Raw genomic sequence first — 24,151 nt, forward strand, 5'->3', positions numbered from 1 at the left:
CATATCAAGGGATATGGGGATACTGTGGGGAAAATGGCATTGGGGAGAAGACCAGCCACGATCTTGTTAAATGGCGGAACATACTCTGAGAGAGTTAAGGCACTATTCATGCTCCTGCTTTCCTATGAGAATAAATTTCCATAGCATGCCCTGTCCACAAGTACATAAATAAATAAGTAAAATGAGCGGGCACATCCAACCCGGCAATTTCCTTTCAGTCATCAGAAAATGATGGGAGTCATTGTCAAATCAGCCATGAGGCAGAAAGTAAAATTAGGATTAAGCTTTCCTCGGTTTCCTCTTGGGCCTCTCAGAGCCCGACTCATTACAGTCTTGGTCCAGGCATGGTCAATAGAGCTGAACTCAAACGTTGCCAATGATATCAATACATAATATAGACGAGTGCAGCAGTAAGAAGCGCTAGCAAATCTCTATCAAAACGACACAGAGGAAAGGAACTCCGCTGCCTGCAGTCACACCTCGCTCAAGTAAGATGATTGCAGTTGATGGATCAATCAGCATAGTCCTGGGGCATCACTGCAGGAGTTCCTGCGGTACTTTTATTGGCTCCAACAATATTCAGCTCTCCATCAAAGACGTTCACCCGAGCAGAAGGGTAGAAATCATAACAATTACACAATATTAAATACCGTTTGCAGCTCCACAAATAATGGAACATCCGTGTGTGTAAAGTCAGCAAGACCTGGGCAACATTCATGTTCGGGCTGATAAGAGAAAAATGGCATTGTGCCACACATTTCATTTTAATATTCGTTGATGCATAGTTGGCTTCCCTGCCAAGGCCAACATTACTTAGCCATTCACAGCTGGTCTTGAAAGGATGGTGCGAACTGTATATTCAACCACTGCAGCCCATCCTGTGTACGTACAAGCACATTTGTGTTCAGAAAGGAGTTCCAGTATTTTGACTCAGCAGAAGTGAAGGCGGTTTAGGTGCAGCTCAGAATACTTTGTGACTTGGAGGGGAAAATGCAAGAGATCGTGTTTCCATGAATCGGTACCTTTTCCATCTAGGTGGTGGATGTCAAAGGTTTGGATAGTCTATCGAAGGAGATTGGTGAGTTGCCACAGTGCATCTTGTGGATGGTTCACACTGTTGCCACTATGCGTCTGTAACTGAGGGAATTAATGTTTATTGTTGTGGATGAGGTGCCAATCAAGGGGGCTGCCTTACGTTGGATGGTGCAAAGCTTCTTGCGATGTTGTTGGTGTTTCACTCATCCAGGCATTAGAGGACTTTTCGATCAGGCTCCTGACTTATGATTCACAGATGGCGGATAGTCTTTGGGGAGCCATGATGTGTGTTACTCGCAGCAGAAAACACAGCTCCTGTACTGCTTTGGTAGTCACGGCATTAAAATGGCTGATCCAGCTCAGTTATTGGTCCTTGATTAATCTCAGGATATTGGTAGTGGGGGGTTTAGCAATGGTAATGCCATCGAAAATCTAAGGGACATGAATAGATTAACTCTTGTTGGAGATGGCCATTGCATGGCACTTGTGTCGAATGAACATCACTTGCTGCTTATCAGTCCAAGCCTGAATAATATCTAGGACTTGGTGCATATGGAATCCTCTTTCTTCAGTATCTAACGAGTTGGCAGTGATGCTGATAAAATTGCAATCATCCAGGAACATCCCCACTCCTGACCTCATAAAGGAAGGACTACAATTGATAAAGCAGCTGACGGTGGATAGGTCAAGGGCATAACCCTAAGGAACCCCTGCAGTGATAACCCAGGACAGAGAAAATTCACCTTTTAAAACCTCATCCAACTTCCTTTCGGAAAAGAATGACTCCAAACAATGAGGTTAAATCCCACAATTCCTTTTAATGACAGATTTGCAAGGGGACCTTGATTACACACTTGATAAGCTGCTGCTGTGATGCCAAGGAAAGTAACTCTCAGCTCTCCGCTCTAGCTCAGCCCTTTAGTCCATGTTTAAATCGAGGTTTTAATGAAGTCACATGGTGCGTGGAGGGGAAATGGTCATCTCTAAATGGAGATAACCTATTCTCTTCGTATTTTCTTGTAAATCTCTGGCAATGCCATCACTAAGCCAGGCAATCAACGAGTTTGGCATTGATAAGAAACTTACGTGGACCAGCCGTATAAGAAACTGTAATGTCAAGAATTGGTCAGAGGTTGGGATATCAAGGGTGAGTAGTTAACCCGGTCTGCCCCCACACAGTCTCCCGAAGGCATCGACAAGACACGTGTCACGAGTTTGATTACACATGCCTCTATGACCACAGTTCTAACTGCGCTCAAGAAGTTCGACACATTTCAGGATAAAAGCAGTGCTGTCAAGTGGCACGTAATGCAGCAACTTAAACATTGACTAGCCCCCCGACCACCGTCGGAAAGCGTCATCGGGGGTTACCATACAAAAGGTGCACTGTTGAAAATCGGTGTTGCACCTTGTAAACAAACTTGCACAACTGTGATCCCTACCACCGAGAAGCATAGGGGCAAAACTTGCATGGGAATTCGCGCAACTGTACTTCCTGCCCAAGCCACATACCATACTGTCTTGGAACAAAACTGCAATTCCTTCACTACCGATAAGTCAAAATTCGGCAATGTCGTTCCTAACAGCACAGCTGTCGTCCCCAAATCGCATTGACTCCAAATGTTCCGTATGTGTCCAGCCACCAACTTTGCTAATGACACTGTGGGATATGCAATAGTGCTGGCCCTAGCCAGCGATGCCCAGGCACTGTGATTTTTTGTTTCAAATCCAGGCAGACCGTCGCATTGCATGTAAAAGGAAACGGCCTAGCAAAACTGTTCTGTAAAGTGCTGTAACAGAGTGAAAAGCATCCCCATGAGTTGACCAGAAAATATTACCATCAGGACTAAATAAAAGGAGAAACTTTGTCTGACCAATGTTTAACAAAATTAAATGGCAGTCAAATATGGAAATGCGTCAATCAAGAAGAAACAAAATATCGCTGTTAGACTGCCCCCTCTCACATGTTTGGTCAAGCCTTGGACTGGGAGCTGCAGCATCTGTGGGTAAACAAATTTTTGAGTTCCTAGCTCAATTTGCCAGTGTACAGCTTCCTCTATGAACTCGGTGATATAACGTCTTCCCTTCAGTAAGCATAGAGTTTTAGATTGAAATAGAGGGAAATGGATTGTTCTTTATCAGAATTTTGAAAGTAAACTTTAACAGATCAACCCGAGAAATTACAGTTTATAAAGTCTGGCGTAAGCCTAATGTGCATGGCTATCGAAGTTGAATTAAAAAAAAACTGCATTAGGAAATGGGAATGTAAGGATTGGATAGTATGCTAATAAACCAAAAATATAGGCGACCTACGGGATCTTCCTTTGTGATCAATGACGTTCTGTAACAGCGAGGGAGCGAGATGCTATTATTGCCCAGGCTCATGTATCGTGTCTCACAGGACTCCCTGGATGTAACAGAGTGTTACGCTGGTTACAGTAAGTGTCATTGTGACAAAAATGCTAGAGCAGGAAGAACACTGGTCGAAATTCTTAAGTTTGTTGCCGGCCTTTGCCTCCAATTTTCAGAAACTAAAAAGGCACTTCTGCATCATACTCGTTGAAATCATTGACCAATCTCAGCAGTTTTATCTCACATTTATGCCGTTCCCTGCGAGTAAGTAGCTAAATTGTGTTGATAAAGAAAACTTTCTCAATTTGATTAGAAGTATTTATAACCAAATGCATCTCCACGCCACAGTTCACATAGTCTTGAAATGCAAATTCGCAAACGGGAAGTATATTAATTTAGGTGGGATCGATTACATCACCATCTTCATGAAGTGATTTACAGAGGGGTGGAGTCGTTCATGCAAACTGTGCCGTAGATGCTGGAAGAAATAAAGGTCCACAACCCCCATGTGCCACATTTAGAAAATCTAACAAACCAAAGAACAATCGTACAATGAAATCAATATTAAAGGAGTTGATTTGGTAACGAAAACACATAGTCAATATTGCTCCTTCGACACCATGGCTCTGAGATACACAGCAGCAGGTACCACTAAGATTTCACCCTAGGATGTAACTGCAGAGATATATATGCAAGACGGCTCCAAAAATGATACTATCTATCAGTTTTTGTCTGAAACGCTGTGCCTCACATTGACCCAGGTATATTTATCGATTGCATGATCAACGGCAGATTGGATTAGCAGCGACCAATAGTGCAGGATATAAAAATAGCCGAAGTGATTTTTTTTGAGGCTTTGATGAATGACTTCAAATAAAATAATAGTAAAACAATGGGCCATTTGTCGCACGTTTTCCAGAACAAACCCATTCTAAATAGGATAATTTAATAACTCAGTAAATTGAAATGACAACTGGTTCGTCATTAACCAATCAAATGAGTGCAAATGAAAAATGTTCGTCCTAATCATGCAGATGGACAAAGTGATTTATCAAACATTTCCTAAGCTATGACACGAGGAGGCGGATGATATATCCCACACAGCTGTGGCAAAGGTGTGATGTACGAGCGCCTGGGGACAAATTCACAGGTTGGTTATATGTCCACGCCCCAAAAGATTAACAAACAAGGAGAGTCAAGAAATGTCATTGGAAGAGTATAATACTATGACCTATGCCTGAATTAGCCTAAGCATAGCCTGTAACTGACAAGTAATCACCATTAACTTCTGAATCATGGTACTGAGTAAAAAAAGGATGGCAAATATACAAGACACGTGACCAAAGCCATGATTGGAGGATAAGGGCTCCCAAATATGATGATCATAATTATCTTGATCCGTGTCATTCTAATTACAAAGATTCGGGAAGAACCGTTTATCAAGGAGGAATTTATTTGGCCGAACATGTCATCATTGCACAGCGTAAGGGCAAGGAGACTGCAACTGACAATGATGGCAAGGCTTCGGTTTTGGATGAGTGAGTCATACACCACCTGGACAACCATTCCTCACAATACAATGGTGGCAAGCTTCAATTTTTAGAAGATAAGGAAAGGGACGCAAACAGAACAATTGGCAACTATTGTCGGAGACAACACCATATCAGCATCCATCTTTCTACTAAAATCACTGCAGTCCGCTTCATGCCCATTTCGCCTGGTGGAGACTCACTGTTCCTGAAAGGGTCAAACATTCGTAAGTCTCTCAAGGTAAATGCTATTTGGTCCTAGTGTCTTCTAATCTTGTCCCTCCTGAAGCCCATAGGATTGTCAACTGAGTGGAATACTATTATTTTCTCGTCTTGCATGAATGGTACTTCAGGTCCAAATGACATGATGAACCCACATCGAGAGTACCCTGTATCATGGTTATAGAAGAATTTCAGCGCAGGTTCTCTCGACTAATTACTGGTATGAGAAGCTTATCTTGTGAAGAAAAATTGGACGGCTTGTGTCTATACCCATTGAAGATTATAACAAAGACCGGTAATCTTGCTGAAATACATGTGATCCTGAGTGAATTTCATCGTTTAGATGCTGGGAGGAAGCTTCCACTTGTGAGATGAACTAGAACTAGGGAACAGAGTTTAAAAAATAAGAGATCTACAGATTGAGGCAGAGATGAGGAGATTTTTTTTATCACAAAGAGTCGTTAGTATGTGGACTTCTCATCCCCAGAGAGTGGCGGCTGGGACATTGAATTTATTCAAGGCAGTGAGATGGATTTTTGAAGGGCAAGGGAATCAAGGTTTATGAGGAGCAGATATGAAATTGAAGATGAGGCAAAAATAGATTAACTATAAACTTGTCAAAAGACGGAGCACACTCGAAATGCATACCTTCTCCTGAGAACTATGTTCCTATGTGAAGTCGGGGGTGGGGTGCTAGGCATGAGTAGCAGATTAATTGCTATTGGGTAAAACAATCTATAATCATAAAAGTGCAACGACAATACCACACAGGTCAACATAGTTGCCACAGGAAAGGAACATGCATCAAGAATTATTGTTTTCATTGTCAAAGAACATGTTCAAAATATGCAGCTGGACAGGAAGCATCAGCGGAAGCAAAAACGGAATTAATGTTTTACCTCATGACATTTCTGACACTGCCTGATCTGCTGAGTATTTCCCATACTTTCTAATTAAAATGTTACGGGGCTTTAATTCAACATGCGTTGAATAGTAAAATGCTGACGCTGGCTGTTTACCAAGTGATGCTGCTGGCTGGTCCCTTGATGCATGGGTGATGTCTAATCAGTATCGTGCGTTACATGTGATTGAAGTAACCGATTCACAAGCAACAGACCTTTGGCTATGTGATGCAGGAAGTCTTACACGTTAGTGGGAACCAGCATTCAGGATTCGCTTCATTTTCTTGCCCATTTTGCTGACGGTGTGCCTCGTCATTAACTGCTGCAGCCCCATGTGTGCTGCGTCTTGAAGGAAAACCGTTGCTGTTCTGAACAAATGGCAGCAAGCTCCTCCCACTGATGAAAATCGATGAAAGCTTCAGGGTGTGAAGCGTTTATTTATCCATTACCAACTCCCCTCCACCACCCCCGAACAAGCCAACCCCCCACCCAGCGCCCCCCGCAAATGCACCCCAATACTTTCGGACTCCCACCCATCTCAACACCACAAGAGCCCGCTAGCCCCGGAAATTTGACATGTGTGAGTTGAAACGACCGGATGGGGCCGGCACAACAGCGCTCAGCTATCTTGACATAGTCACCAGTCCATTGAATTGATTTTGCAGAAGCTTTCCCTGAACATTTGTGGAACTGGAATCTAGAGGAGATGGTGCTGAATGTCTTCCCTTTGTCTGAGGAGGATGTGGCAGAGGCGTTGCTGGTACAACTTCTTGAGCAATAGTTTGTCTCCCTGCTACACAGCTCAGGACCCACTGCAGTCCAGGATCTTGGTGATGACAACTGCTCTGTTTGCAAGGCCTTGTGTAGTCTTTTAGATTTTTTGATGGCAAGCACTGGTTATTATCGTTTGTAGATTGCTAAAATGAGGCATCTGCTTCGGTCTTAGGACTCATCGTCAACTGTGACCTTTTGAGAGAGGTACGGAAATTGTTCAACATTTTCCAGAGTTGCTTTATGGCTATATAAGAGGCATGCCATATTGAGCCCCGTGATGTGGTTTCTTAAGCATGTATTGTTTTTGAAATATTCAAGAACAGTCTGAGACACTTGTGTGGACAATTGAAGAGATTGAAAGTCGATGCAAATCTGCTGCAGACTGCATTCATTTTTAAACTAGATATTACCGAAATCAATGATTTCCACTTTTGAATTGCCATGAAGGCTACCGAGGTTACAACATTTTCCATCCAGGCGGTTATAACACTGTCACCCGATGGCAGATGGTCTTTCACGAGGCCAATAACAACTCGCAGCTATATTGCGATAGCATATCAGGTATCACAAAACATTTGCTCCACCTAAGCCATGTTTTGAAGGCAACTGTTTCAGATGTCACGTTCAAGATGGTTGTACTCAACAAATCACTAAGCAATTGCAGAAACGTGATGAAGTTTACTCAACATCAAAATCCCTGCAGTGGAGTACACCTATCCTCCTGGTAAACTGAACAAAATGTTATATTCAGGTAGACGAAGGCGCTGATGAGTTGCCCTTTGTGCTAGTACATTTTTCCTTGACTTCATGGCACTTGGCAACAAGAAATTGTGCCAGTGATTCTACAGGAATATAAATACCATGTGGTGACTATAGAAGGGTTTCCTCAGTCATTGGAAGAAAGCCATTAAGGCAGCTATGTTTCATAGCTGTTCTTGCTATCAACAAGAGGAAAATACTTCGATAATTTCCAAAGCATCTCTCTTCGTTAAAATGAATGCAATTGTTGCAAACCAGACATGGACGTGAACGGGGCTGGTGGGTGGGGGCGTGGTTGTGGGAGTGGTTGGGCAGGTGGTAGAGTGAGCGCGTCAATGCATGAAATCTTCATCCATGCAGAATAGAACAGCTTTGAATACCTCAGCAGCATTTTCATCTGGAACGCTGGTTTTGAAGGACCCCATGAAAGTAAGGGAAAAACAACGGGCAGAAAAATGTAATTTGATACTTGGAACCTGCTCTACCATCTACAAGTTCAGAACTGACCTAATTACAATCCTTAACTACATGTCCCTGCCTGCCTCCTTGACTGTTCATTAAGGTCAAACCTGGCCCTGATGAAAATGCATATTCGACTCCCTAGAAGAATGGTGCTCGACAACTGATATTTATGCAATATTCGCTAATGAGCTTCCCGATTGGGTGAGCAGGAGTACTTGGAATATCATGGCCCAGCCACAGATGCCACTGGCTACGGAAACATCTGTACAAAAACAGGTGCCCAACGGCTTTTATTAAGCTGTCCCTTATGTGCAGATTTTAAGTAGGAGCAGCCTGCTTCACAGCGCTGATGCTTTCGCTGATTCACAATCCCAATTGGCTTAGCAGATGGGCATAGGTTGAAGGCTGCACATGGCTTCGTTTTATGTGGAGGCCTTGAGCTTCTATCATGGTCTTATGCTTTTGATATTTTTTTTTGTGAGACACCTGTGACATGCCAAAACATAACCTTTCGTCTACAACATCTTCCCACCTCCACAGCATTCGACGTGTAGTTTTCCATCAACTGTTCTGTGGCTGAGTGCTTTTTTTGGGCAATACATTGTCTGACACGCCCTCCCAACCCTATCGCCTTTGCTGGCTCTGAAAATGGTTAATAGCTGCCCGTGCCATTGTTCAAGGGATTTCTGCAACACCCAAGCCTCTCCAAGAAGTTGAGGCTGCGTTCCTTTGAAGTGACCAAGGTGTATGCAGGGTGTGAGCAGCGAGGCGGATTGACTTTTTATAGGGCATGCTTCTGGAAGCCGTTATTATTCTGATTATATTTTTAAACGTTTCACATTCATATAGAGTTTTTTTTTATGACCACACCTGGTCTCAAATTGTTTTGCAGCCAAAGGTATGCTTTTGAATTGTGTGCCTTCAGAACTTCAGAAGCTAACGCAATTGAAAATGACCTGACAATTCGGCTTTTGATATTGCCTGAAAGATACCTGTTGGTCAGCATACCAGAGAAAACACTCCTGTTTTTTTTTTTTTCCGAAATAGCCTGATGAGATATTTATCATACAATACTAATTAAGCAGACAGATGTGACATTGGTTTAACGTCAGAGTCGAAAATAGTGGCATCTTGCCAGTGCAGCACCCATTCAATAGTACAATGGCTTGTCAGTTTTGATATGGTTGCTCACGGTCTGGAACAGGGTAAGAAAGAAAACTTCTAGCACAGTGGCAGGCAGCTGGCAACTAACCTACGGCTGAACTATTAATTAAACTGCTTTCATGGCGCATTAATGGTGTATTACGACGATTGATTAAGCTTTTTCCAAAAGAGATTAAGGAAGTTGCGGGGTAGGATAATGGGCTTGGGCGGGAGCCACCAAAGAACGCCAAAAGAATCACAGAATTCTTACAGTGCAGAACGAGTCCATTCGACCCATTGTGTGTGCACCGGCTATCTGAAAGAGCAATTCGCTTATTACAATTCTCCACCTTCTCCCTGTATCGCTGCACATCCTTCCTTTTCAGGTACCCCCTGATTCCCCTTTGATTACTTCAGTGTAACCTGCCTCCGCCAGAATCTCAGGCAGTGCATCCCGGGTCTTAACCACTTGCTGCGTGAGAACAAACTTACCTCGTGCCACTTTTCGCTTATTTTACCAATCAGTTTACATGTGCTTTCCCTACTTCTTGATTCTTTTCACGAGTGGCTGCACATCATCCTGGTGTACGCTGTCCAGACCGCTATTGGTTTCAAACACCCCTTTGAAATTGCACCTCAGCTTTCTTGTCTCCAAGAACCATTCAGTTGTTGGGGCTTTCTTCTGAACTCCTGCCAATGCTTTCAAATAGTTTCTATCGGAATACTCCAGGTGCAACAATGTATCATCACTTCCTTGTTCTTGCAATTTGTTCCCCTGTTAAGAAAGCCTAGGAAAATGTGTCATTTACAGACACACAGGAACTTTCAACCTGGTCTGCGACCTTCAGTGACTTATGCACATATTCACTCAAGTCCCGAAGCTCCTCCACCCACGTTAGAATTGTGCTTCATAGTCTATATTTTCTCCCTGCCTTCTTACCACCAATATGAATCACTTCACATTTCTCCGCATTGAACTTCAACTTCCATTTGCCCGCCAATTGCACCATCTTGTTCATGCCATTTTAAGTTCCGCAGTATCATACTCATACTTCATACCACCTGCAAGTTTAGTAACATCTAAATGTGCAATAGTGCTCTGCACACCACCGTTAATGTTATTATATCCGACGACTTTTGAAAGTCCCCTTAACATCACAAGATCTACTTTAGTCTCATCACTTGCTTTCAATACCTTTCCTGAAAGGTCAGAAAGTTAGTGAAAGATTAGCAAAAATCCATGCTGGTTTTCTTGAATTATTCCACGTTTGCCCACCTGACAAATAGATTTGCTTTCAATTATTGCTGCTAGAATTTTTCAAACAGCGAAGTTAAACTACCTGGTGCATAGTTACTGGGCCAATCATAAAATCCGTTTTTGAGTAAGGCTGTAACGTTTACAATTCTCCTGTTTTCTGGCACTACACCCAAGTCGAAATTAGACTGAAAATTTATGACATGTGCCTCCTCAATTTCGATTCTAGCTTCCAACAGTATCACTGGATGCATCATTCTGGCCCTGGAACCTTATCCTATTTAAATACAATTAGCCAATCCAATGCTTTTTTAACCAGTTTTAATTCTTCCACTTCCTCAATTACCATCTCTTTTGCCGTTGCCTGTGTAGAACCTTCTTTGTTGCTAATTACAGATGCAAATTATATAGCTGTCCGTTAGCCTCGATGCCTAATTGCTTTTTGGTCTCTAATTGCCACTACCCCTCCTTTCACATTTTTTTTTATTATTTGTATACCTCTAGAAGACATTAGGAATTTCCCTTTGCATTCTCTTAAGCATAATCCCTCTTTGCTGCTCCAATGTGCTTTTTTCACATTTGTTTTGAACATTCTATATGTAGCCTGCATTGCAATTATAATGACTATCTTACATTTGTCATGGGCATACTTTTCCTTTTTTATCCTAATTTGTATCTCTTTGTCAGTCAGGGAGCTCTAGCCTTGCTTTTCCTGTCTTTCGTTTTAGAGGGAATATATCGTGACTGTGACAGAAATACCTCTTCCTAGAAAGAAGCTCATTGTTCAGCTGTGTATTTTTTTTTAAATTTCCGGCCAACATTTCACTCCAATTTATTCAGCCCAAATCCGTTCTTACCCCATTGAAAATTTACTTACCTTCAGTTAACTATTTTTACTCAAGATGGTTCTTTGCCATTTTCTGTAGTCACCTGGAAGCTGCCGATACAATGATGACTGTTCCCTAAATGTTCACTGACTGTCACTTGATCCAATTTGCCCAACGTATTCCCCAGAGTCATGTCAAGCAGTGTGCCATTCCTCCGTGTACTGGGCAAATACTCGGACATAGAGAAAATCTCGCCATACTATGTCGCTGCAAGCGAAAAGCATTCAGGACACAATTTATGAAGCTTTGCCACTCACAGCCCTTTGCAATTTGAATATCCAAACTAAAATCCGTGCCATTAAGGCCCCCAATTGGAAGAAATTTTAGTGTTTGCACCTATATGTAATCTGCTTACAAATGTGTTTCTCTACAACATTCACACGTTTTGGGGGCCTATGGACAACACTTGGCACTGCACTTGAATTTGTTATTGTTTCTTACGTCCAGCCATATACATTTTATATTTGATCGATCTGGTGTGTCCTTTTTCTCTAACAATGCAAAACTATCCTTAATCAATGCCACCAAGACTCCTCTTTTTATTCTTCTACTAGATTTGCTGAACATTTTGCATCCAGGAGTATTCAAGAGTTTGTCCTGCCCTCATTTGAACCATATCTCTCTTATCGTTATAATACCCTAACTCTAGATGGCAATCAACACTTGCAATTCATTACCTACAACACTCTGAGCATTCACATAAACATGCACTAAGGCTGCATTTGACGTTATTATGTTATCTCTTGCTCCAAACCAAGCTATAAATTTTTTCATTTTTTTTTATTTCTATCCCAGTGCTATCGACCCCTCGCTGCATTCTGCTTGCCTTGGGATTACACTCAAATATTATCTCTCGCCTCCAACATTCCTGCTTCATAGGTTTAACTCTGTCCACTAGACAGGAAAAAAGGCCCACCAGGAACTCATTTCAGTCTGTATTTAGGTTCAATTTGCCCATAGCCAGCCCCAATGCAGGACTATTTTAATGCCCTCCCTCCTGCATTATATTTCCAGTGATGCATTTATCTGCTTTCTTCTCCAACTTCTATACCAAAATGCGCATTGCACAGGGAGTAATGAGGATATTAGTAATGTTGAGGTCCTGAGCGCAAATTTCCTACTTCGCTCACTGAGTTGTTACTAAAGTTGCCGATCCCCATTTAGGCCCATGCCGTTTGCACATCTGTGGATTATGCATGATGGCTGTTCATCCTGCAGGGTGCCCTGCAGCTTCTCAGTAACACCCTTGACGCTGGCACTGAGGACACAACATACCATCCTGGATTTGATATACGGCAATAGAAGTTCCTGTTATTCCAAACAAATGAATCACCTACCTATATTGCTCTTCTTGTCTTCCTTGTGCAGCACCACCACGCACAGCTAAGAATCCTGTAACTCAGTTGTCTTGGGCCAGACTGCTTTATCCAGTGGACCCATCATTCTCATCATTTTTTCACAACTGAATAATGGATGGCTAGTTGGTTGCATTCAGGGGTCTGATGCACTCCATGTCTGTTCCCCACTGACTGCCTGGAGATGACTCACGCCTCTATCCCTACATGCCCTAAATATTTGGGTGACTACATACATAAGCATGATATTCACAAAGTCATAAACATCAGATGCATCACAGTGACGCCATTCCTGCTCCAGGTCTGGAACCCATGCTCAAGCTGCAGCAGATGACGACACTTGCACAAATGTTTATCCACGACACGGGAAGCATCCTGCATTTTCCACTAAGCACAGGAAGTGCATTGTAAGTATCCGATCAGCTCTGTATTTCATTATTCATTTGTTAACCTCGCTATTGCTAATAAACCGCATTAACAGTAATACAAAATACCAATAAAAATATTCCGGCTGTCCATAAAACTTTGTACTATCAATAAACAATGTTAATGCGGGCAAAGCATACAATAATAATATAACCTGCCTAGAGATAACATATACACATTAATACACATCAACTGCTCAGTTTTTAATTATGATTGCTGTTTTTTTTTTTCTTTTTTAATTGAGCAGTTGTTTGGAAGCAGTGCACAAATAACGATATTCACCAGTCACTGAACTTTCGAAAACAATATGTTGATGAAATGCATCTAACTAATACAATATTATGACATACTGGGGAAAAGGGGAGCCGATGCTCAAATCAATTTAGGAAATTAATGTGCTATCACATCTGGATTTTTCTTTCCAAACACGAGTCTAAGGCCACATATTTTGCAATAGCCCCGGTCTGATTTGGTGAACTCTCAGCTATTCTGTTGCCCGGTTCTAGCTGAACATTTTGCTTTTTACTGGCGCCTGCTGTCGCTAAACTTTAGGTTTTCACTGGCCACTCTCCACCTCCTTTGAATTCTGTGCTTGGTTGGAGCGGCTGGAGCAACGGTATTGCCACACACCATTGGACAGTATCGCTACCAAAATGAGAGGTACCAGAAACAATAATCTTAGTAGGTGCAAACCAAAAAATATTGGAGCAATTTATAAAATGTGCATCAGAGACAAAAAGGACGAATCAATGTGCATGTGTTATCCCAATGAGTCAGTGCAAGCTAGGATCTGATTAACGATGTAGTCAAGTGACCAGTGCAACTTAGGCCCCAAGGAAAGTGATGTGCCACATGTACCTGAGACAGTGCAAGGAAGGATCAGCAAGATGCCAGGGATGCTTCATTCAGTGCAAAATTCCTGGTTCAATAATAGATGAACAAGTGATCACTCTTAATAATATAACCCTGCAGAGGCGGATTTTTTTCTGAAGGCACATAGTATCAATGTGCCTGCAAGTACAAAAAGGATCAACATTTTTTCAGTTATAAATTGAGTTTCTGAGACTGGGAAAATTATCTGGATTTCTCGGGTAACAGCAGAATCCATTGGGCAATAATAAAGGTTACAGTGGCAGAATTTTCTCAACCATGCCACTATGTGGTCTTATGGGAGCCTTCCGCTCCCGCTCCTCCCGCTGCTTGGGCCTGAAAAACACTTTGAAATCGGAGTATTCAAACCTTGGGGAAGGCGTTCAGCAACACCAGGCGTGTTTTGATATTCAATGAATATCCTACAGACAAGTTATTGGCAAGAGGCTTTTAAATGCTGTAACACAGTCACTATTTGAAGTTTCACGAATGTTGGCTAGGGACCACTCGTTAGCTTAAGCGATCAGATGCATAAAGCCATTCACTGAGCCTATAGTAGAGTACCATCAAATTATCCTTGTAACCATGGTTTATCACACCACCAATTTGTAAATGACGTTTGTACCCATATGTGTAGAGTCGCAGGCCACCATTCAATCTGAGCACGAGCTTCCCGGTTCCTCAGTCGGTCATAATATTTTATTAGTTAGTTGTATTTCGTCAACATATTGTTTTGAATTAGAGGGAAAGAGTTTTTCACGCAGGGCCAGCAGTTATAGCAGACTATTAGTTGCCCTTGAGAAGGTGGTTGATAAGCAATCCTCTGCAATGCCTCAGTCATTCTTATCCACCGAGGTGCCAACCCACTACCGTGCTTGGCAATTTAGCAGGGTTAACAGAGCCAAAGATATAGTTATGTTTGCATAATCATACTTAGAGCCAGACGGGTCCAGGAAGGTAGATTTTTTTTGCCTTGGGGATATTTATGAGGCCTCAACCTGTTCATATCGGTTACACTGACGCGAGTTTTTTTGAATCCAGAGGAACCACAAAATAAAAATAAACACTCCAACACCCGTAATGGGGTTGCAAACATTTTTCTCGAGGTAATCGGTGAGCATCTCTGCATTACTTGTCCAGAATGATAAACAATACAGTGCCAAATCTCTAGGCAGTATTGATGCGAGGGTAACAAAGGCATCGAGAAAATCTATTGAACCGTTTGGGTCTAGTTACAAGTTTGAGAGCATGTATAGTGCTGAAAAGCACACATGGATAAGAGTGATCTGTGTAGCGTTTCACACATTTATATTGTTCGTCTATGGGACGGGGTCGTCGCTGGCTAGGCCAGTATTTATTGCCCATTCATAATTGCCCTTGAGAAAGTGTTGGACAGCTGCCTTCTTGAAACGCTGAAGTTTATGTGGTGCAGGTGCTCCCACAGATGTTTTCGGAAGTGAGTTCCAGGAGTTTGACCCAGGGACAGCGAAGGAACAGCGATATGCTCGCAAGCCAGCATGGTGAGCGGTTTGCAAGAGGGTTCGAGGAGTTTGTCTTCCCATCTGTCTTTGCCGTTCTATAGGGTAGCGTTTGTGGGTTTGGAAGTTGTTGCCTACGCAGCCTTCATGAGTTCTTGCAGTGCATCCTCTAGATGGTAGACACGGCAGCTACTGTGCATCTGTGGTGGATGGAGTGAATGTTTGTGTGTGGGGTTTCAACTAATTGGGCTGCTTTCGCCTCTATGGTGGCAAAGTGCTGAGTGTTGTTGAATCTTCAATAATTCTGACAGGTGGTGAGTATCTAAACTCAGGATTCCTTACTCTTTCAGCCACAGTTTTTATACGCCTAATCCCGTTCCATTTCTGGTCAATGGTAACCTCCAGGCTGTTGATAATGCAGGATTCAACGATCGGTTGTGGATGAAGGGATCAAAGGCATGTTTGCTGAATTCACTCATGTTACAACGATATGTGGGATGGTGAGTTGTGAAGAAGAAATAAGGTGGCTACGGACAGACATGGATAGAGCGAGTAAGTGGCAAAAGATCTGGAAAATGAAGAATAACGTGGGCAAATTTGAACTTGCCCAAGTTGGCAGGAAGAATAAGACAGAAGCAATGAGAAATTGCTGAACTCCGAGAATCAGAGGGATGTGGATATCCTAGCATACAATCGGAAAAAGGCTAGTGTGCAATCACACCAGGTAATCAAGAAAGTCAACAAAATGTTATTGTTCATGGCAAGGGGGGTTGAATACAAATGTACAGAGGTTGTGCAGGAGACTGGTGAGCCGAAAACTGAATACTGTGTGTAGTATTGTTCTTATTAAAGGAATAATGTAAATGCAAAAGCAGCAGTTCAGAGAAGTTTTACTAAACTAATACAGCAGAAGTACAGGTTATCCAATGAAGAAATGTGGACAGGATATGCTTTTATACTCTGGATTTTGGAAGAGTAAGTGGCGGCATTATTGAAAATATAAGATCCTGAGGGGCATTGATAGGGTCGATGCGGAAAAGATGTTTCCTCTTGTTGGAGAATCTGGAACTACGGACCCCTCTTTAAAAATAGGAGCTCAGCCAAGTGAGGCAGAGATTCAAATCCTTTTTTTCTCTCAGAGAGTAGTGAGTCATTGGAACTCCCTTCCTCAAAAGGCAATGGAAGGACTGCCGTTGAATGTTTTCAAGGCAGAGGCAGATAAAATCTTCATAAGCAAGGGGGTGAAGGGATATTGTGTTCGCTGGGAGGTTACAGTCAGATCTGCTATGGTAGCATTAAATGGCCAACCAGGCTTCAAAGTGCACGTGGCCTTTTCCTCCACCTACTCTGTGTGCTCGTACAACTATATATGTGTGTACTGCCATTGAATGTCAAGGGCGATTGTTAGATTCTCTCCTCTCGGAAACTGTCATTGTTTGATATTTGTGTGGCACCAATGTTACTTGCCGTTTGGCAGCCCAAGCCTGGATATTGATAAGTGTTACTGCATTTGGACATGGGCTGCATCAGATTCTGAGAAATCGGGAATGGTGCTGATTATTGTGCAATCGTCAGCGAACATCCCCACTTCAGAAGTTATGTTGGAATGATGGCGAATAATGATGGTCACTGAATATACTTGAGACTTGGAGTCTACCTTGAGAAGCTCCTGCAGTGACGTCCTGGTAATGAGATGATTGCCATCCAACAACCTACAACTATATTCCTTTGTGTTTGGTTTAACTTCAACCAGTGCAAATACCCCGCCCACCCACTCCCATAGCCCTCCCCGCTCCCCACGATTCACATTGACTCCAGCTTTTAGGGTTCCTTCAAAATGCATCCTATCAAATGCTGCCTTGACCTGTAAGGCAGTAAGTGCTACCATACCTCTCCAGTTCAGCTCGTTTGTCCATGTTTGAACCAAGGTTGTTATGCTGTCAGGATAAGCATACTTGAGTAGAAACATATTTTACACTACTTCTGATTATCCATTAATGTGTGATGGCACATTTCAATCGAAAAAATGAATTGATTTATTTTGCGTATGTGTCCTCCCAACTGCTTGTGAGCAGGGATAATCACTATTTTTAGAATATAACAATCAAATAAAATATTCCATGCGTATGATTTGAATCACTCAGTAGTTCTTCCCGAATTATTTATGGAGGGGTTAAAGGTTATGCTCAGCATTGGACATGATATTTGGGCACTGAAATGTTCCCATGCAATGGCAGACAAATATTCAAAACTTTTTTAGTACTTTGAACAGGCCGTGGTTCTCCAAACAGTTATTCAGAAACAAAAGTGTGAGATGGTCAGATATAATTGAGCAAGACAGCTTCATACAAACTTTGGCTGCAAACAGACTTCAGGCTATCAGAGATTTGACAAACTGATGGTGGCAATGCTTTTCCTGGGTTCTCACATTTGGAGTAGGTTATTTAACGGCCCACCATAAAATGTGATGACAGTAGTTCATTTTCCGACTGACTATAAAAACATTTAAAAATGTAATACAGTCGTGACGTATCATCCAATCAGATGAACCAAGTGAAAGAACGTTCAGCAAAAGCAGTATGTAAATTCAAGAGCTTCAGGAAACCTAATCCTGAAACCCTTGAACTCAGAACGTTGCTTGAATCCATTGATATTCATAGCAAAAGGCATTAATTTAGCATGCAATTTTACTTCATTAAAGGCAACTTTGATAGATAAATATACAACAAATTGCGACTTCATTTGAGTTATTTCATGTTTGCATACCTCGATCCATGTACATGCAATATGCATATCTTTTCCTCTATGGATCCAGCCGAATTTGCACCCAGCAAAGCTACCAGATTGAGCACTGCTTTTCTGATATCTGGTTGGAACATTCCAGCATTAAACGTTCAGGAAAAAGGAACAGAAATAAGCAGGATGCAAGACGATAAAAAATATATACTATAACAGTCTGGTTTCCAACAGCCACCGCATTGGTAGAGAAGGAGAACTGTGACCAAATAATGACTGAAGGATCTACATGGGTCTTGTGTGGTAGCACAAAACCGATGGTAATGTTTCACCTGCCTGCCACCCACATCACCACACATGACCCACCGCCCACCACCACCCCCATTCCCCCAATATGAGAAAACTGTTCAGAACAATTCATAGTGTCACACAGCACACAATATGGTTATCTGACCGTTTGTATCTGTGCTGGCTATTTGGAAGAAGACTTTAACCCAGGTCAGTCATCTCTGGCAATAACCTTCGAAATTCCTCTCATTCAATGATAGGATTGATAGAGCCATATTGCCAATACGGCACAGAAGGAAGGCATTTGGCTGATCGATTCCATGCTGGCTCGCCATGGATAAGTAGCCAGTCCCATTCACGCTTCCGCTGCTACACCTCCCACACATCTAAAACCAATGTTGCCTTCAGGAATCCATGAAATTTAATTTTGAAATAACTGATTGACTGCACTTCCTAACGCTTATAGGCAGCAAGGTCCAGCTAATTACCACACATCATGTTAAAGAAAATGTTCCTTTGACAACTCCACGTCCGATGAAGTTTGATTCCCTTGGCAAAACACATACAAACGTCATTTTTAAAGGTAATCAACCTGCAACCACAACATGTTCTGGAAGCACGTTCCAGATGAGAGTAACTGATTGTACTAAATAAATCCTCCCTCACAATTCCCCTAATTATTTCAACTTCTCTGCCTTTGGTTATGCAAAAGAAATGGGCAAATAATTCAAGACAAAACACAAGCGCGGAGAAAGAAAAAAAAAAACAATTCTGCTACCTATACTAATGCTCAAGAAAAATGAGGAAGAAGGGGCGCACATTTTATGAAAGAGTGGTGAAACTCTCTCAATCACGTGGGAGTTTACACCTTTCCATCGGCCTTTTGCATTTCAAGTCTGCAAAAGGGAACAGTATTTTTTCCTTTGCTCAGAATTTATATTTTGTTTTATCTTTGCCGAAGTACTGAATACTTCATAATCAAAAGAGAGGAAAATACAAACTTCGCTACCATTATTGGTTTTTAGTTGCTGATAAGGGATGAATTTCGTATTAGCCATATTTGAAATGTAATGTACTCTGCAGTGTCGAGAGAGGGCGGGGTATATGAATTCAAATTTTGCTTGGATTCCCTGGTGCCACACTCGGCCAAATATTGTCTTGATGCGAAGCGAAGTTAAATTCAACTCTTCTATTAGGCTATTTTGCTTATGGTTTCAACAAGGCTTAACTGATTTATGGGTAGAGTGGCACTGGTGGAAACCAAACTTTGGCAAATACAATATTCCAATGTATATTTCACGTTTAGTACTATCACAAACACCTAAGTCACATTGCTGATGACTGAATACGGACTTAGAGGGCGACGACTGGTTGGACAATCTCTGTCCTCCCTTTTCTGGACAGGTAATGCATTCTCCGGATATGTTCCATCACTGTACATTCAGCGGAACAGCATGGCGAGTAGCACGCTTACCTCTTGGGCACAGGTCCTTCAAACGTTTACCGAGATCTGATCATCCGCCATAGTATTGTTATATCCAATACATTCAATGTTCCACAATATCACACGGATTGCAAATAATTTATGAATATTGGCATATCTGATGGTGGGGAGCTCAAGAGCAGTTGGAAATAGATTCTGCAATTCATTTCAGCTGCAGTTTCTTGCAAATGCATTAGCTTTGTCTTTTGCAATAACATACATTTTTTTTCAATCACTAAAGATGGGAGCTTTTATGGCACCTGCCAACATACACACACAAACACGCACACAAGCAAAAACGTACACATACATAGCCAGACGTAGGCACACGGGCAACCAGACACACGCACAAACACAAATACACACATACTCACCTTAATCGACGGATGTCTATAAGTTGGTGCCTCCCACTCCAACCGAGCCGCTTTGTTAATAATCATACTTATTTTTTGTTTTGCAGGGCGTTTCATATCTGCACATGAAGCAGGTACACTACAGAGTGGAAGATAATTTGAATGGGCAGGCGAGCACAATATCTCATATGTATTTTAGATAAAAGATCTCTATGTTAAGTAGGAAATTAGAACTGATATATCAGACTGATAAGATATACGACAAACTAAACCGTTTCATCTGATTTAGTCTACAGCAGCGTTAATTTAGATGACGCAGGAAAGACACATCAAATCTATTGACCTGCTGGAGTTCCACATCCCTTGATTACCATATATATTAAATTCGACCGTTGTCGTTCTTCAAAACTTCAACTGTATCCATCAATCACAGCGCTTTTGAAGAGACAGCAATAGATTTCCACTCCCTTATGCGTAAGTCGGCATTTCCCCATTGCAACTCGATCCGGATTTTGATATGGCAAGCCGATCGTCTCATCTTCCAACGAGAAATTATTTCCCTGTATCTCGCCTACCAATTTATTTAATCCCGTTAAATATGTGGAACCGATCACGCAATAATAGACCTTTAAAATTCAAAGGAATGCATTTTAATATAAGCAATAAGTTCACAATTGATCACTGATGCGTTGCTATTATACCGATAAATCTCTAGTGTAACGCTTCAAGTTCAATATGTCAGCCTTGGCCGCCATGGCCAAACTAAACGTGGTGTCAGTAGACATTTCTTTACCATTGAAGAATTGATTTACCTTTTTATTTCGATACCTTAGTTTCTTTGCGAAAAAAATGTCATTGCTTTAGCCTTTTTATTTGTTGGTGATAGAAACCTCTAGTTCCAAATTCAGCTTATCAGGTAAGACGGGATCACATGCAACAAGGACTTGAGGACATTCGAACTAATAAAAGGCAAATAACACTCAAGAAAGGAATGGTGATCGAGGCAAGAAAAAAAATCAATGAATAAGGCGCGATATCCAATCACATTATCATTATTCAAAGCCACAGCGTGGACATATTGGGGGCAAACTTTTGCATGGCAACATATGTAATCTGAAGCACTATATTTTCGTTATGATTGACATATATATCCCAGAAACATAACTGTACCAGTGCAAGGCAGATAACGCCTTTCTGTGGCTAGTAGCACACATCCTGCCTCGCCAAAGCGCTTCCATGATCCACAAGACACATGTCAAGAGTACAATGGAAGACTATCCACTTGCTTAAGCGACGGCAAAGGTCAAAAAAAGTCGCCACAATACAGGAACTAAAAATGTTCCGTTTGAAAAAGCGATCTACCCACTAAAGCAGACCTTGCCCAGAATTGTACAGCACCTCGCGCCCCAGCGGGGCCGGAAGTTGCAGCGAGCCGTTCTGTTGCCTAATGTTGGAATTTTAAATACAGCAGCAGTGAAATACAATTCCTTCCCACTAACTGACTTCAGTGCGCGCCACCTACAATAACGCATTTTCAAATCGCCAAGGGTGCTTCGATGCTACCTCACAAGCCTGCACCCTCTTCAGTTTAAAAGGATAAGTTTAGAAGACACTAGAGAAATGCACACGCTCCTGTTACCCTCCTTGTCGTACACAATACGAATGGGAAGGTATATTACTTTTCCTTCATTATTGTTGAGTTGAAATTCTGAAACACCTTCACGGCTCGCACTCCTGGTAGAGAAAAAACGTAACACAGATATTTCTGATTAAAAATGGCGGCTGAAACCTCAAAGGCAAGCTGGAATGTGTAAACGGTTATTGGCTTGCTCGTGAAATCCATGCCCATGGAATGATTTTTTCTTCGAATATAAATAGGCTTCTAACTAATAGGAACACCCATACCCCTTTTTTTGCATAGTTTCTACTGTCTTGCCATTAGGAAAATACTGGCATTGTAAATCTGTTGTTTCGAAGAGATTTCCACGTGTCCCTATTTGATACAACACCTATACACGCACATATATACGTATATATAATGCATATGTTGACATTATTAGTAATGCAATTAAATGTGATTAAATAAACTAAGTAGTACTCTCAAATAGTACAGTGATTCTCACCCACCATCATGTCTAACGATCTGTAATACTCCCATGATCCGCGAGAAAGATCATATATAATGAGCTATAATTGTATAATCGTTCCATATATATATGTCATGCATAATGAAAATATAGTGCTTCATAATAAATATTTGCCGTGCAAACATCAAAAAGTACCTTCGGGCAAAGAGCCTCAGCCCGCCTCTCTGAAAGTCCTACGAATATATCTCACACACAGGTGCTTTCCCCATAGGCCAAAAATAATATGATTAACGTCCCATTGGCTTCGGGAGTGTAAGGTCTCCCAGCCATACTTTTTTTCCTAATACACATCCGTTCATGGGATGTGGGCATCGTTGGCTAAGCCAGCATTTATTGCCCGTCCCAAATTGCCCATCTTCAAGGTCAACCACATTGTTGTGGGCCACAAACGACATGCATGCCATGTAAGGGGGGCCGATTTCCTTTCCTAAAGGTGATTTGTAAACCATATGGTTTTTCACAACCATCATCAATGGGTTCCTGGTCATCATCAGAATGAATTTTAATTGCATTTTTTTTTTTTCATTGAATTCGTTCCAGGTCCCCAGAGCATTACACTGGGTCTCTGGGTTACTAGTCGAATTACAACACCTCAACCCCACCGCACCCAGACCCCACTGGCTCCGCCTCCTCACCTTATTTCCCGCATCCCCACCCCCCACCCCCCGTTCTCAACAGATGCACACACACCCTTCCTTCCGCCTGCAATAGCCAATTGCTGGTGTGGCCATTTTTCTCAAAAATATTTTCAATTAGACATAACCGAATATCTTCTGCTATTGTGTGTGCTCAACATTTAGAAGATGACAACAAAGGCAGTTTATATTTTAAAGCAACAATAAAGTCATGGAACCTCCCTAGGCATTTCACAGATCTTCATTAAACAAAGTGTGAAACCGAGTTAGATAAGGAGCCGGCCTTGTTAACAGTCTGCTCAAAAACCTAACTAATAAAAGAGACGCAACCTGCAGCCTTCAGTAATCATTGCTGACTGTCATAATTTATTGAACGCAAAATCGCTCTGTTTCTGACCGTAAGTTGTAATAACTTTCTCACTACAGATATTGGAACACCTACAATTCGAATTCATAACTTTTCTGCACCTCTCCCACCCCTCCTCCCCCGGACTTAAGGAATAATGAAAAAGGTATTCTTTTCAAACTCTATGCTACAAAACCACAATCAAGAGACTTTCCAGAAGTTAAAATTAAGATTTTTGCAATCACTGCACATCGCTCTTATAATACCCTACGATGCAAACCATCTGGTCAAACCGGCACTTCACCATTTCATTTCCCTACTTATTTTTATACACAATTATGCCTTACATTCCATTATATATCTTATTATGTTTTTTTCTCGTAGAGTCATAGATTTATACAGTACAAAAACTGGCTCTTCGGCCCATTATGTCCGTACCCGTCGCCAAGCACCTATTATAATCCCATTTTCCCGCACTTGGCTTTATTGCACTGTAAATGATTGTGTTTCATGTGCTAATTTCAATACTCATAAAATGTTGTGAGGATGCCTTGGAAGGTTTCTTTACATACCCTGTATCCTTAATTTAAATTCATAGCTATATCTTCACTGTCACTTCGTATTTCTTATTTTTTCGAGCCTTCTCATTAGATACAATTTTAGCAGAACTTCGAGCTTCAGGGCTGGAAGTTTACATTTGTGGGTGTTATGTTT

Source organism: Carcharodon carcharias, chromosome 29, assembly GCF_017639515.1.
Source record: "Carcharodon carcharias isolate sCarCar2 chromosome 29, sCarCar2.pri, whole genome shotgun sequence".
Taxonomy (NCBI): domain Eukaryota; kingdom Metazoa; phylum Chordata; class Chondrichthyes; order Lamniformes; family Lamnidae; genus Carcharodon; species Carcharodon carcharias.